The 14,553-nt window shown below is 35.3% G+C and overlaps 1 pseudogene across 1 annotated transcript in view; it reads right to left on the bottom strand.

Moving 5' to 3' along the window:
• The window catches only part of LOC143244969 (protein kinase C-binding protein NELL2-like), a 31,646-nt pseudogene extending 18,866 nt beyond the window's left edge, over nt 1–12,780 (bottom strand). The window contains exons 1-4 of the transcript XR_013025406.1: nt 11,962–12,780; nt 7,483–7,614; nt 6,878–7,028; nt 6,016–6,284 (exon numbers count right to left, since the gene is read on the bottom strand). The product of XR_013025406.1 is annotated as a protein kinase C-binding protein NELL2-like (transcript). The remainder of the gene's footprint in view (nt 1–6,015; nt 6,285–6,877; nt 7,029–7,482; nt 7,615–11,961) is intronic.
• Between the last annotated feature and the right edge of the window lie 1,773 nt (nt 12,781–14,553).

Here is a 14,553-nt window from a genome sequence, read left to right as displayed (position 1 = left end):
GTTTGCAAAAGTCCCTATTTTATTTTAAGGATGCCTGTGACAATATCAACATTATTGCTTCATTGCAATTTTATCTTGATGTATACTCTGAATTAATTGCTTGTCTGAAACTGATGCGAAATAATGCGAATTACATTTTCCAAAGCCTACAAGTTTACATTGTTAAAGTATCAGAAAGATGGGAATGAACAAAATACAGCCTCCTGGTAGGCGTCAATCGACCCACCATGACTTCCAGCCCCTAGAACTTTCGTAGGGATAGACAAAGCTAAGGGGTGTAACATTGATGCCAGAGGACGCTGGTAGCCGCTACTCAACGAGCCATGACTCCAAAAGAGTACACCCGGGAAGCAACCAGACCAGCATTCATGGAAGGGGAGGGGTCCGACAGCTTCCAGAAGTCTCCCAACATAGATGAATAGGAGTATTCCATTAATGTTGCCTTACCCTCGAGTCTTTGCAAAATGTAGCTACAACAGCAGTGGTTCCCGTGGCCAGAATGGCACGTAAATATACACACAGAGATGGTACATGCCAATTCTATGGTAAAAGTTCTAGCCTTTTAGTACTGGGGCAGTTGCAGTGTAGTGGTAATGCCTGCATTGCATGAAAACTAAGCCATATAAAATGAATCTTTAGTTGCGACTGCTGTAACACCCATAGCAGGTGATGCAGACTTTGTTCCTCCATAGCTGCCGAGTTTAAGACAACTGAATGGGCCCTCCACCAAACTGGAATGTTCCCTATCCTGTTACCGTGGTTCCTGTCATCCCTACTGTGAATGACCCACACAAGCTTCAAAGGACCAGAGCTCGATTATAACTCAATGAAAAAGTCACAATCTTACTAAATACCAGAGCCCTGACACAAAAGATACACCAAGACTCAGGTTTGTATTAAACCCTTCTCTTGGTAGGCGAACCAATCACCTTCAGTTGGAAGAGGAGCCAGTTTCCAGCAATACAGATTGTCCGCAAGGTGAAGGAAGTAAAAAAAAAAAAAAGTTATAAAACCATCTACTTCCAGTTCTGAAAAAGCTGGAAGCAGATCTCCAAATTTCTTTCTATCAACATTTTCACCTGCTGTTATGTTATGGTAAGTTAAATTATCGTATTTAACTCGCGAGATATTTTTAATTGTGTTTACCCTTTTCAACTTTTCAGAATGTCAGCTCACCAAGCAGAGAAACTAAATTAGTCAAATGGAAAGAGCATTAGAGATTTTCCAAAATCATGAGCTGAAAGATTTGACATGATTACAAAGGGTGATAAAGCATGATGCATGTTGTGTTCTGAAACAGTGGTGTGCAGGACTTCCTCTATAAAGCAGTATCATGAAAATGTTCAAATGGTTTTGTGATAAGAGTGAACAAGAACAAAAAGAACATTTCTCGAAAAGTAAGAAACAACACGGAGTCAAATGTTGGATGAAATTTGTTTCTGGTAGTTCAAATTTAGTTGCTGCTAATTTTGAGATTTCTAAAATTGTTGCTCAACATGGAAAATTACTTAGTGGGGATTAATCATGGCTGGAATGTGCTCCTTTCCAGGTTTTCTAAAAAAAGAAAACATTCAGCGCATTAAGGAATTGCCAATGAGTAGAAACACAGTATAAGATAGAAAGTTACATGAACTAGTATCTTTTGTTAGCTGTTCTGTTTATTTCTCTTAATATTCTATGTCTTGGTGAGAGCAGTGATGTTACATCAGCTAAGCTAGCTATTTTTGCTGGATTTTGTAAGAGTAATGAAACTGAAGAACTGATTAACTTTGTGATGTTAGCTGAATACTACAGGGGATGAAATATGTAAGGCAGTAAGAGTAAGCAAGTTATCTAATCAACAGGTTAACCTTTGAAAAATATTTTCCGTGACAACTAATGGTGATTCCGGTGTGATTAATAGAAGCAGATTTTGTAAATCTGTTTGCAAAATATGGTGCACATCCACTGGAAGGCTTTCATTGCATTATACACGAGAGGGATTTATGTGCAAATTTTGGCCTTTAGGAGCTTGAAAAAAGTGATGAAAATTGTAACAAAGGTATTTAATATTTCTGCGGATGTTTTGAAAAAAGACAATTTCAGAATTTAATGAGAAGCGAATTCGGTGTACAAAGGACTACTTATATATGACGATATTCGTTGGCTAAGTAGAGGTTTTGTCCTTAAACGATATGTTGAGTGTTTGGATGAAATTCATCTTTTTGGCAAATGCAAAATATTTTTGTCAAGAATAATCTGATGTGCAGGTTTAAGCTGTTTTTACAGATTTCTCCTCACATTTAAATGAATTGAGCGCCAAACTGCAAGTATTTGACTAAACACTTGATGTGTGATAAACTTTTGAAATCAAACTGAAAATTTTTTAAATGTGATGTTTACAATTGTACTTAATATTTTCCAAACATGAAAAAACAAAACATAACAGATCTTTAAATTCATGAGAAAATATACATTCGGAGCTTGCAAATGCAACTGTCAAACATTAAAATTGTTCAAAAGTTGTATTAAAAATAAGTTCAGGTAATTTAAAGAAACTGCAAAATTCAAAGTACGCAGACAATGTAACGTTAGACAAACTGAATTTGGAAATGTTGCAGTGGATTGACTTGACTAATTTTGAGATGCAACTAATTTACAAAGCAGCTCAATTTGGAGGCAAAAGTTTGTCCACTTTAAGGCCGAAGTAGAAAATAGAAAGATTGGTTAGTGATTGGTATAACGCAGAAAATGAGGTTCTGAAACTCAAATTCTATTCGTGAAACTTTATTCTCTGAAAAATATTGTAATGATAATATTAACAGTATTTTCATCAAAATTTATGCGAGTGGTGATTTCTATTGATGAATTTCATGAAATTAAATTATAGGAATAGACGTGCTGGTGAAACTAGTGCTTCATACATAGCTCTAAAAACAACCAAATACAAGCCTAATATAAAATATCCATCATGGTTGGTGCAGTAGCAAGTCTCACTGAGAGTAAAATACTTATTTTCTTTTCCCTGGCTTTTTTATTTTATATGTGACATAATATGAACCAAAGTTTACTTCACAAAATTCTTTGTTAATAGTAAAACAATGAATAAACGAAACTCTTCCTTAATAAAAAGTCCATTATTATTGCTACTAATTAATTTTATTTCTTGTGAACTGCTTTAGTTATAAGATGCAACTCCTAAAACTGTTTCATTTAAAACAATTCACAATTAATTTTTGTAATTAAAAGTGTTGTATTGTATATAGTTACAATATTAAAACTTAAAGTACTACATGTGCCAATTTATCTTCGCAAAATAATGAAAACTCCAAAAAATAAAAGTTGGGTTAAAGCATAGAGAACTGCGCTTTTTATTGCAAGCATTAATATAGATAAAAAGATACAGAAAACTATATTCCATGTGTCGGTTAAAGTTTCTATGGGCATGAGAGAGAATTTTAGAAGATAATCCCCAATTTGGGCACACTCAAAAAGGTTCGCCATCCCTGCTACTCACCATGAACTTTCTTGAAGTTCTTGGTTTCTTACCCTTACTGAAGCTCATACTATATCTAGTTGGTTGCCTAGGAAGAAACCTAACTAGGTATGGTCAAGATCGAGCACTCCAGCACCAGGTGAGCTTTCATGCGATTCATCATGGTTGACATCGATCACCAGCTTTTCATGGGAACCAGACCTGTCTGAATAATTGTGGTGTAAAAAACGCCTCATAGCCTTGAACACTTTCAAAGAATGTCTCGCTCCTCTTTGTTTCGCCATATCTCGAGGGACCTGACGGGATCATAGCACAACTCACTCTCATGCCCTTTCCACCCACTTCTACCAACTTCATGAAGTTAAACCAGACGTGCCCAAAACTTTTTTGGACCAACTGGACAAGGCAGGAGCACTTCAAGGTATGCATGTCTATAAGCCAATGCATACAAGTGCTTATAAAGACAAGCATTTGTCTGCATTCGAGGAAGCCTCCTATCAAAGGTCCTAACACTAGCACGTTGGCTATCAAGTTACTGGAGAACATGGCAAACAAGCACAAGAGACATCCAGGACGAGCTCTGAAGACATGGTGGTGAGTCATACAACGAAGAAGCCTACGAGATGCTTAGGGTGGTGTCAGTGGTCTTCAGTAGGGTGCAAGAAGCCAATAAGCCAAGATACATGACCAACAAATATCAGGTTCTTCAATCAACGCAATTTAAGATATCTAGATGGACACCAACAATCTATACCTTGATTTGTCTGCGGCTTTCCTGGTCAATGTTGTACTGCCATCTCAAGACAGTTTGCTAATGAGTATAACTGGTTTGGCTGCAACAAGTGAAGCAGTCGCATTCTATGCCTCTTCAAACTCGAGTTCCAGGTTATTCACGCCAACACCTTGTGCTTCAAATGTTATTGTGTACGGGAGTATTCTGGTTCGAGCAAGTACTCCAGCACGCAAGTGGGTGTCAAAGAGACAACCTAACCTGCAGTCATTACAAAGCTCCCCTCAATGGTAGAGTTGACCAGGCTGAAGCAAAATTTTGTATACGCAACGGAGTTATGACCACCTACAGTTACGCCAAGCTTGGGCTCCCTGCCTACTGCGACAAGAAACGACCAACAACCTCCCACGTAGGGATCCACACAAAATTGATCGAGTTCTATGCAGCAGTTCTTGTGCTTCCGACGGTCTCAGCGACAGAAGATTACGGCCTAGATAAATTATACTAAGCAGACACTTCCGCTCTGCATGTGGGAGACACTGCTGTTCCAGTACCAACCCTGCTCTTTGGAAACATTCGAGTATAAGATAGCTTTAGCGGGGTCCGATGGGAGTCTTGACGGATCATTTTATATACGCTTCGGTCCTCTACGCTGGCAGGTAGGTGGAAGACGTGATGGATACTACCCGAAACTGTTTGCTTTCGTTTGCGTACCCTTTGAGTCATGGAAGACCGAGCGGCGCCTTCCAGTGGTCTTCCTGCCGTGATTTGTATACACCCCTTAGCTTCAAACTATCCCTACCAAATCTCCATGTGATGGGAGCTGCAGCGGACTGAACGGCGTCTACTAGGAGGCGCTAATGTGTTGCTCTTCCTAATCTACTATTGATCACTATGTATATATGTACATGTTTCTGTTGCGGAAAGGTCAACCACAGTTCCCTTAACACTATAAAATGAGATGAGTTTTAGTGAAATGTATTTTTATCTATTCGTTGAGTGGCAAATGCTTTTGATGTGTAGCGTTCTATCAGTATCTTCAAATGTTTGAATTCATAGTTGTATATCCCCTGCTATACGTGGCCATTATAAACATATACTGAAGATCATGACTAATAATATATTGAATATAAATTAACTCATTTATCCCCTAAACCTACATCTTAACATCAAAATCAGTTTGCTATCTGATATGGCTTTGTCCCCTGTGGTCGCCATTTTGAGCAACTGAAATGGGTCAGGACATTTTTTGTTGCTAATATTGTCAGTGGTTTCTTTGACCGTTATATCTACATCTAGATGCCGAAACCATTGTGCTATCTCCTCTAGAATAAGTTATGATTATTTACCTCTAACGGAAGCAATCTTGGCAGCAAACTTGAATTTCCTCCTTTTTGCCGGTTTCGAAAATGTCTACCATGGATTTTTAAGAACCTTCCATACCTTTATCAAAAAGTAATTCTTCAGGCGTAAGTTCGCAGATTCATCTTTCCACTACCTCAGCCAACGGATTATATAGTTTTATATTGACGTTGGTACATAAAAATTTAATTGCATAACTTTTTTCATTGTGGTAAAAATGACGCTAGAAATGCGTGATAAAGTTCAATTAAAACCTAAGCATGTAAATGTGAAATATGCTGTGGTCTAAGATCTTACAGTATCAGTTCTTATTTTAGGGATGAAATATAAACTAGAATATTGGATGCTTTCGTTTTGAAATTTACTTTTAACCTTAAATTTAAATGTAAAATATTAAACTTTCAACAGCGCATTATTTTGCTTTTTAAACAAGTTTCTTTTTACACACCTGAAATAAAAATTGGTATAAGGACCTTTGGCCAAGCCAGAGAGATGTTTCTTGTAGTAATATTTCTGTCAACATCAGGAATTACCCGTTTATAAATAGGATTACAGTCTACAAATAACTCCACAGCATTGCCACTCACTGACAGAGCCACCTGGTGCCAAATATCATCAGCTAAGCGATAAGGAAATGTTTCTACGTAAGTTAGATTATTATGGGTATAATATAGACGTATCTCGTCTTTTCTTCCACTACTCTGAATTTCGAGAAACCTAAAAAGACGGAAACAAACTTAAATCAATAACAAACGGCTTCCAAACTAGACCTGCATTTTACTCGATAGAACCTTAATATTTGATGGGCAATTGTAATAGACAGATACAAGTTTCGAGATATGTAACAACCATTCTGTAAATAACAAATATGTATTCAAATATCACACCAACGCAATTTTTTTCTTTTTACGGATAAAAATGTTTCAAAATTAATCTTTACAGTTTTTACATCTACCTTTCTACAAGTAACTTAACATTTCTATTAAACTATTACGAATTCGAGAAATTGTTGCCTTGTAACGATCAGCAACTAAAAGTTTGTTTTAATTAGGAAACTGGTTTTACAAAATCAAAAAATATGGCTTAACGGAAATTTGGAAATTTTTGCATGATTATATCACACACCGAAGGATAGGTTTCCCAAAACATTTATCACTTCCAATGGGCCTTGATTAGATACAGAAATATACATCCAAGAGGAATATAATCCTAAGTACCCTGGTGGCCTGTCAGCTATGGAAAAGTATTTTAACAATGGTACACAAAAAGAAAACGAGAAAAGGTACAGAAAGTTACAGATATAAATCTACCTGTCAGATCCTTTCGAAAAACCAATTAATGTTCCCGTGTTTCTCTTTCCCTGCTTGAGGGTTACCATGAACGTGAACTCATTACTGTGTAAGAGCAGCTGAGCTGCTTTCGTGAAAGTTTCGTTTGGTAGCAGAAGCTGCCTGGAGACTCCTGAATCAAGAATATTGAACCAGTTAAAAATTTAAGAACAGTTATTTCATAAAGTAATAAAAAAGTAAGGCTATTAAATTACATCATACTGAGGTCAAATAAAATCCATTATACTGATAATTTACCACTCAAAGTATAGTTAATTTTTTATTATGTAAAAGCGATTAGACAGACGTAACGATACCATTGTAAAATAAAAATAAATTGCAATGCTATACATCATGCAAATTCACTGTGATATATGCCTAATGTATGTTATGTTAAATACGATTTTTTTAAAATAGCTACACATTGACTAATTTCAGATAAATATGAAATCTTTAAACCTGTAACAAATCTTTCGAGATCAAGAATAAAGAAAATGTTAATCAATAACAGATTTAGAATGAACAAAAAAATTAATGAATTTCTATATTTTAGATAAAGGTAGTAACACTAAACAGTAATTATATACCTGTCAGTTTTACAGCTGGTAATAGCTGATGAAATCCCTCTACTACCTTTAACCCGCGATAGGTGGCGTTAAATATATGAAGTCCTTCAATGAGATCCACTTGGTATCTTGGTTCTATCTGCAAACCTGCAACTGTTGACAAAAAATCTGAAGTTGATATATAATCCTGCTCTGTAAATCAGTTATTTAGTTAAATTAAAGCCTACGGTCAATTCGCCCCGAGGCAAATAGGGAAAAATTGTTTGCTTAATATAAAGAGAAAAAGCAATGAACTTGAAAAATGGGGCAAAATGAGATAGGGATTGAAGTGGACATGCCACTTCATCGGCTAACGATCACAAAACATACCAAGTTCTATCAACTTTACTTGGAGGGTTGAATCCATACATTGCTGGGTTCTACACTATCTAAACCTTGGCGTTTGAATAGAAGTTAACTTTAGAATATTAGTTTTACAATAAAGTAATGTTACGATTGGCAATTCTCATTCTATATTTGTTTTGCCAATGAGGAAAATAGAAATACGGAAATTGTATTCGACAAAGAAATTATACAAAAATCTATATTGCAAAATATATCGTACTGCGTTGCCAATCAAGCAGACTGACAAAGATAAACTTAATAAAATTTAATTTATCACTCGAAAAAAAAGTTGATTAAACAAAACCCTAAAACATTGTTAACAATAAATGAAAAATGGCATGAAACTCAATATGCAAGTACATTGACAAATGGTGAAAAAATACACCGTTAGGCTTACAGTGGAGTGTTCCAAATTCTTCCCTTTACAGAAATCTTTTAAACAGCATCTTACCTGCACAAATAAATTCGTGTATTAATTCATGTCCATATGCACAGAGTTCTTATAGAACTTTCATGTTTAAAGCTATCATTACAAGTCTATCTTTCCCAACGACACTTCAAACTAAACTTTTTCCTGTCCATCTGCGTCCTCGAAGGAACTTCAATCATGTATTAGCCCAAGTTGTTTTGTTTTTGAATTTGCGCAAAGCTACACGAGAGCTATCTGCGTTAGACGTTCCTAATTTAACAGTGTGAGACCAGAGGGAAGGCAGTCATCAAAACAAATAGTGTGATTAACCGTTACACTTTAACGCCCCCACAGCTGAAAGGGCGAACATGTTTGGTGCAACGGTAATTCGAACCCACGACCCTAAGATTACGAGTCAAGCGCTTTAACCACCTGGCAAATTCCGGGCCCTCTTAAAATGAATGGACAACTTTCTTCTGAGGAGAGTGAACGACTGGAGAAAATTATTTTTTTGAAATTAGTGTTCTAATTTCTGTGCACAGATTTTGGTACAAAAGTGTGATTTTGTTCGTTAATTACAGATCATCGGTTACAAATTTCGTTTTAGAAATTAATTATCAAAACATTTACGAGTAAAAAATAAAGACGACTTTTTTTTGAACAAATGGAGGCAAAATTTAGTTTCTGTAACAGTTACATTCATTAGATCTGGTATCTAGTGTTAGGTTAGCATATATTCAACTGCAACTGTTATTGGGCGAGTTTACTTTTTAAAGGTCAGAAAAGGGGATGGAAAGTAAATAAGATTAAGTAAAATAAGTATTCCAATAGGACACGGCGATTAATCTATCGTTTATATTTACGTCTTAATTTTACAAATACTTTTCATAAAATTCCTTTGTCTTTATTTGTTTTCCTTAAGATCTTCACATTTATCCAGTCACGATTACCACCTAAGTTCTCTTTTAGGCGAAAATGTCTGAGGATAATATTACCCCGTTTCATGTCATACTGGTGTTCTTTTCGTGTTGGTTTCAACTTTCTCCTTGTTTGTCTTACGTACATTTTACTGCAACTTCAAATGATTTGTTAAATTCAGTCTTAAATTTTAGTATTTTTAGAATCTGGCTGCTTGTAAGTTGTTCAGGATTTTGTTTTGTGGAAGGAACGCTTCTTAATATTTTAATTAATCGAAATACTTTAGCAGTGTTTTCCGAAATCCTAGTGAAAAATGGTATGCTAATGAACTTCTTTTGAAATGTTTTATAGAGTTAATTCAAAGTATTTAATGTTTAGATATTTGTCGTTCAGTTTTTGGAAAGTTCTTGTTTTGGGTTGAATTTTGCAAAATACTACACGAGGGCCATCTGAACAGTTGTCCCTGGTTTAACGGTGAGAGACGAGAGAAGAGACAGCTCGTCATCACCACCCACCGCCAATTCTTGGAACACTCTTACCTACAAATAGTGGGATTGACCGTAAATTCTTACGCTCAAGGTTGAAAAATTGCGAACTGTTTGGTTGTTCGGAACGGGGGGGGGTCCATCTCGCGACCTTCAAGATTGCGAGTCGAGCGCCCTAACCACCTGACCATGCCCGGCCATAGAAAGTTGTCAATAAATATGCTCATATGATTATATATAATTGCTTATATATATAGCTTGGTGACCATTTCAAAAATTCTCATTAACGGTTGTAACTCAATATATTCTAAGCTAACAGTAACACATAGATAGTAGCCCTGATAACTGTTACCGAAGCTAGTCAAATCAAACGAATAAAGATTTAACCTTTCATTGCACAAAAACCGTCGGTTTAAGTCCGTTTTTAATACTGGAACACAATATACATGAAAACAAATTATGAAAACCTTCACTCGACTAATAGAACTACTTCAAAGTCGCACGTCATAAATTTTACAATGGAAATTGTTAGCGGGTTCTATGTTAGAAACTTAACAGAAGAAAACGCTTATTTCACGAAACTACCCCCCTCGTTACTTGATAGATGTCAAAGTTGAAGGAAAAATCAAAAATTGTAAAATTTCAAACAAGATACAGAATAGTCAACTAAGTTTGCGCTATAGGACACTTAGTGCTAAAAGCTTTGAAAGTGTTGTTTTGAAACAGCGTGAAAAAATCTAGCTTATAGACATTTGAAAACTGATTCAGTCTGGGCAGTATTGCCTAATTAAGTCAATCTTCACTAAACATGCATATTTTACGTTAATATTTATGTAATAAGATGTATTTAAGTCATTTTTTTGAATATCTAGATTGTTTTATGACTGGTAACTAGCCTACTTATGAAATATAATTGGCATGGTAACTCATGAATGAGAATTTCCACCAGAACAGCTAGTTGAGTACAGTAATTATCAAATATGCTTCGGTTGTATTTTATACTTATATTGGATTTTACAGCGACTAATTATGTAAATGTAATTTTCTCAAATTCAGCATATGAAAAATGCGTAAAGAAATGCACTTACATTTACCGTTGTATTTTTGAATACCGACGCTTATTTCACCAGTTTTATTTTGTTTGCTGTGACGCATTCTTGAGTGTATTGTGTTCCTCCTGTTCAAAAACTTGTAGAGAATTTTTGAAAGTGAGAGGCAACCTTATTTGTTTTAAAAAATGCGCTACGATATTATTGCAAGCGCACTTTGATGGAGGCTCTAGAAACTCGCATGATTTGTGCAAAAGTCACGCGCCAAGAATATTGGACATCTACAGTCAGTGCGCTATAAGGCCTAGAAATGTATAATTGTGGTTAACGTCTATGGGTAGGTGAACTACACAATTAACCATGAACATTAGATTTCGAACAAACTGTTCAACTTCAGAGAATTACATTAAACGTTATTGGCTCTACGAGGACATTAAATATCTTCTTCGATTAGAAGTGAACTTTAACTGGTGTGAGGCTAGACAAGGAAGACGTCATTAGCTCAAGCGAGTTGTGACAATATGGACTCAATTTGCTCGTTGTAGTAATGTTATTTTATCGACAATTCAAGTCGAAGTTATTTTAAATTATATTCTTTTTGTGTGTGTTAAAGTATATCTGTGTTTAAAACAAAGAAAGTGTAGCAATCTTGTTAGCAAATAAGAAATTAGATACAATAACAGCTTCACGAGATTTAAATTAAACTTTCCAGTTATTTGAAATAGTTATATGTAACGTACGTCATATTACAAGTCGGAGACTCGTCCGGGATAAATTATACGTAACTGTATAGGTCTACTTTGTGTAAATGGAAAAATATTAAAATCTTCTAAAAAGTTATATTGGGAATTTTGATTATTATAACTACGTTAACTTAGACGAGTGAATAATTACAGAGGAAGGTCAGGAGCTAGATTTTGTCAGATCAGATGTTGTGGGCTTCAACAACCACATCGTTAATATTTTCACTTTCTAGTTTCATTTTTTACATGCGAGATCGCGAAACGAATTGTATCCTCACCATTATTTGGGTCCTATTTTTGAAGTCACTTTCAAAAATGTTCTCATACCACTCATTGTAGCCCGTGCCTTGGCGACTTTCGCTGTGCAGTGTTTTTGTTTAAGGCTTGTTTTGTACTACAAATTCTTTATTTCATGACTTCGATCTCGATATTTAACCTAGTCCTTTCTTTTCGACGTAAATATTAACTGCTTAATGTTCGTTTAGATTATATATCGACAAGCATATACTTACAAGTGACAGAAACAACCATCTGCATGAGAAACCAGTCAGTCCATAGTTGATTAATCATCTTAGTAAGCACACTTCAGTCAAGAACACATCACAGTAACGATGGTTTAAACACGCTGTCTTGCTCACTGGCATGAAAAATCTATTAAATACAGCTGTTTAACGTTATTTGCTCCTTCCAGGAAAAGGAAGTTTTTTTTTTTTTGTGGAATTCTAGAAGGAAATCTCGTGTCGTCTTTGTTGTCGAACCTATACCGTCTAAACTCTGAATTTTAGATAAAGGGTGTATAAAACATACTGCTTTGTTTAATCTTTATAGACCTTAATATCGTCTTTGTAGATAAAACTGATTGTCAACGGAGTTACCAAAACACAAAAAGTAACAACCAACCAGCCATGATTAACGTAACAACATTTTAACAACTGAAACAAACATTCCATTTCTGGTTCTTTACGAATCCACGCTCGCTGCACTGATGACTAAATTGAACCGAGTATATCCAAAGTTGATGGCTAAGTAGCAATTGTACAAGCACTGGTTATGATGGTTTCAGTAACCCTTCCTTCTTAATAGACATCAAGTGACACAAATAGGACGGTACATACACAAGATATTCTGAGGCGCGTGTTTTTTTACATGCAACTAACGTATTTGTCTTGCATTCCCTCTTTGTTCTTTAGGGCTCAAAACTGCCCTCGACGTTTCTTCAGAATTATTTTTGTTTTTTAAATAAACTTGTATGCAGATACTCACTCCATAAACAAATACGTTGCCTTGTAAATCGACGTCACTGCCACTGCCCGTAATCTTACGAGAAAGAATCACTGAGCTCTGCTTTCTATTTAAAAAGGTGAATTAACTGCTTAAACACTACAGGATGATTGGCTTGTGCTGTACATGACGTCATGATAGTGAACCGTTACAAGTGCTTTACTCGTCATTCACGCAGTATTTATCCTACAACTTTGTTGAGTGCGCGCCACACACCAACTACAATTTTTTGCGTCTACTATCTGAAAAGCCGACGTTAGCGCAGTCATCATTCCATTATATTACAAGTATAACATGAATTACAAGGAGGTAAAACGTGCGTAGTATTCATTCATCACGACTATTTTAGGCGTGAAAAAGTTACCGTAACAAAACCTATGTTGTAATAATTATCAGTATTATTTCGTATGTTTTTAAACCATTATCGAGACAATTTCAAAATGACTTCAGTGTCCCCCTGACGTAGATACTTTAATTCATCACGAGATTTCAATCACGAACTTCTAAGGAAAATAGACTTAAATTTGTTTTCACACTGGTACTTTGCAAATTGACAACCGCAATTCGCATGTGGTTAGAGATCCGTGCAATTTTCTTCAAAAAATTAACCGAATGTACAGGTCAGTTCACTGCACTGACCCCCATATAGTACTGCTCTATTCGATAGAGAAATTAACACTCTTGTGTGTTTGATTTGCTTTAGGCTTAGTTAGGCTAAACATCGCTCTGCTTAATTCAGCTGATAATTCTTTAAGTGTTACTTTATTACTTAACGTTACACTTTGAGAACTTTAAACTTGTGTTTTATTCTGCTTTTGTTTACCTCCATTGAAGTTATGTGCAGCACACACACGTTCAGATAGTTTTAAAGTTCTCCTGAAAAGTGTACATGTACATTACTGTGTATTATTTTTATAAAGTAAAGAAAGACGAATATTTACCACTCAGTGGACGTAAAACCCTTTGAAAGGCACGCCAGTTAGTTACTGGGTGATAAGACCAGGTGCAACTTATTCCTCGGATAAATCACGTTCCCCAGATTGTGAAGGTAATAAAAGTTTGAAAAATTTTTTTTTTGGGGATCAATTTGCTTTTACGTACTTGTAAGCTCAAGCTTAAAATGTTTGGACTTTAGAATATTAGAAATAAGTTACTTCATTAGAAGTAGGTGGTATTTCAATATTTTCAGTTTGACCTATTGAAAATAGTTTAAAACTTACCAACGGTCTTATTTCTTCTATTAAAATACACATTTCTTAAATTTTTTTCCCAAGGATATTTACTCTTACAAAATTAACTTGACCAAAGGCAAACTTATACATAAAAGTAATCCTATACAAGTCAAAAAATGATATCAGAAAGACTAGCGTTTAAAAGTTATGCGCATCAGTTATCTAAAAAACTTAGATCTAACATGCGAGACTAATACATAGTGATGTTTTACTGTTACTTTAAATATTTAAACTATGCTGTTTACAATAAAAATTTATTATGAAACTACCCAATACAGATTAGGTTATTTAAGTTAAAGTATGAACCAACCACTCATAACAGCAAATCACGCAATAGCGCTGATGGGATTTTTTAAAAAAGTTACTGGTGAAATCTGAACCTAATCAATGCTGACAAGGTGAACCAAACTCGTTATCAGGAATAACAGAACTTATCAATGTTTGAAGAACCTGGTGACTTTTAGAAAGAACCTAACTAGCTGTTTAACAGTTAAAAGTAACGAGATCTTCTCTAAATAAGGTTAGGTGCGGGTTGGATCAATATTCTTCTGTCTATTCATGTCTTTCCTAATTTGTTGCTATAATTTTCAC

This window comes from Tachypleus tridentatus, chromosome 1 (assembly GCF_004210375.1).
Source record: "Tachypleus tridentatus isolate NWPU-2018 chromosome 1, ASM421037v1, whole genome shotgun sequence".
In the NCBI taxonomy this organism is placed as follows: domain Eukaryota; kingdom Metazoa; phylum Arthropoda; class Merostomata; order Xiphosura; family Limulidae; genus Tachypleus; species Tachypleus tridentatus.
Note: the sequence above shows the minus strand (reverse complement) of the source record. Positions and strands in the feature narration are given on the sequence as shown.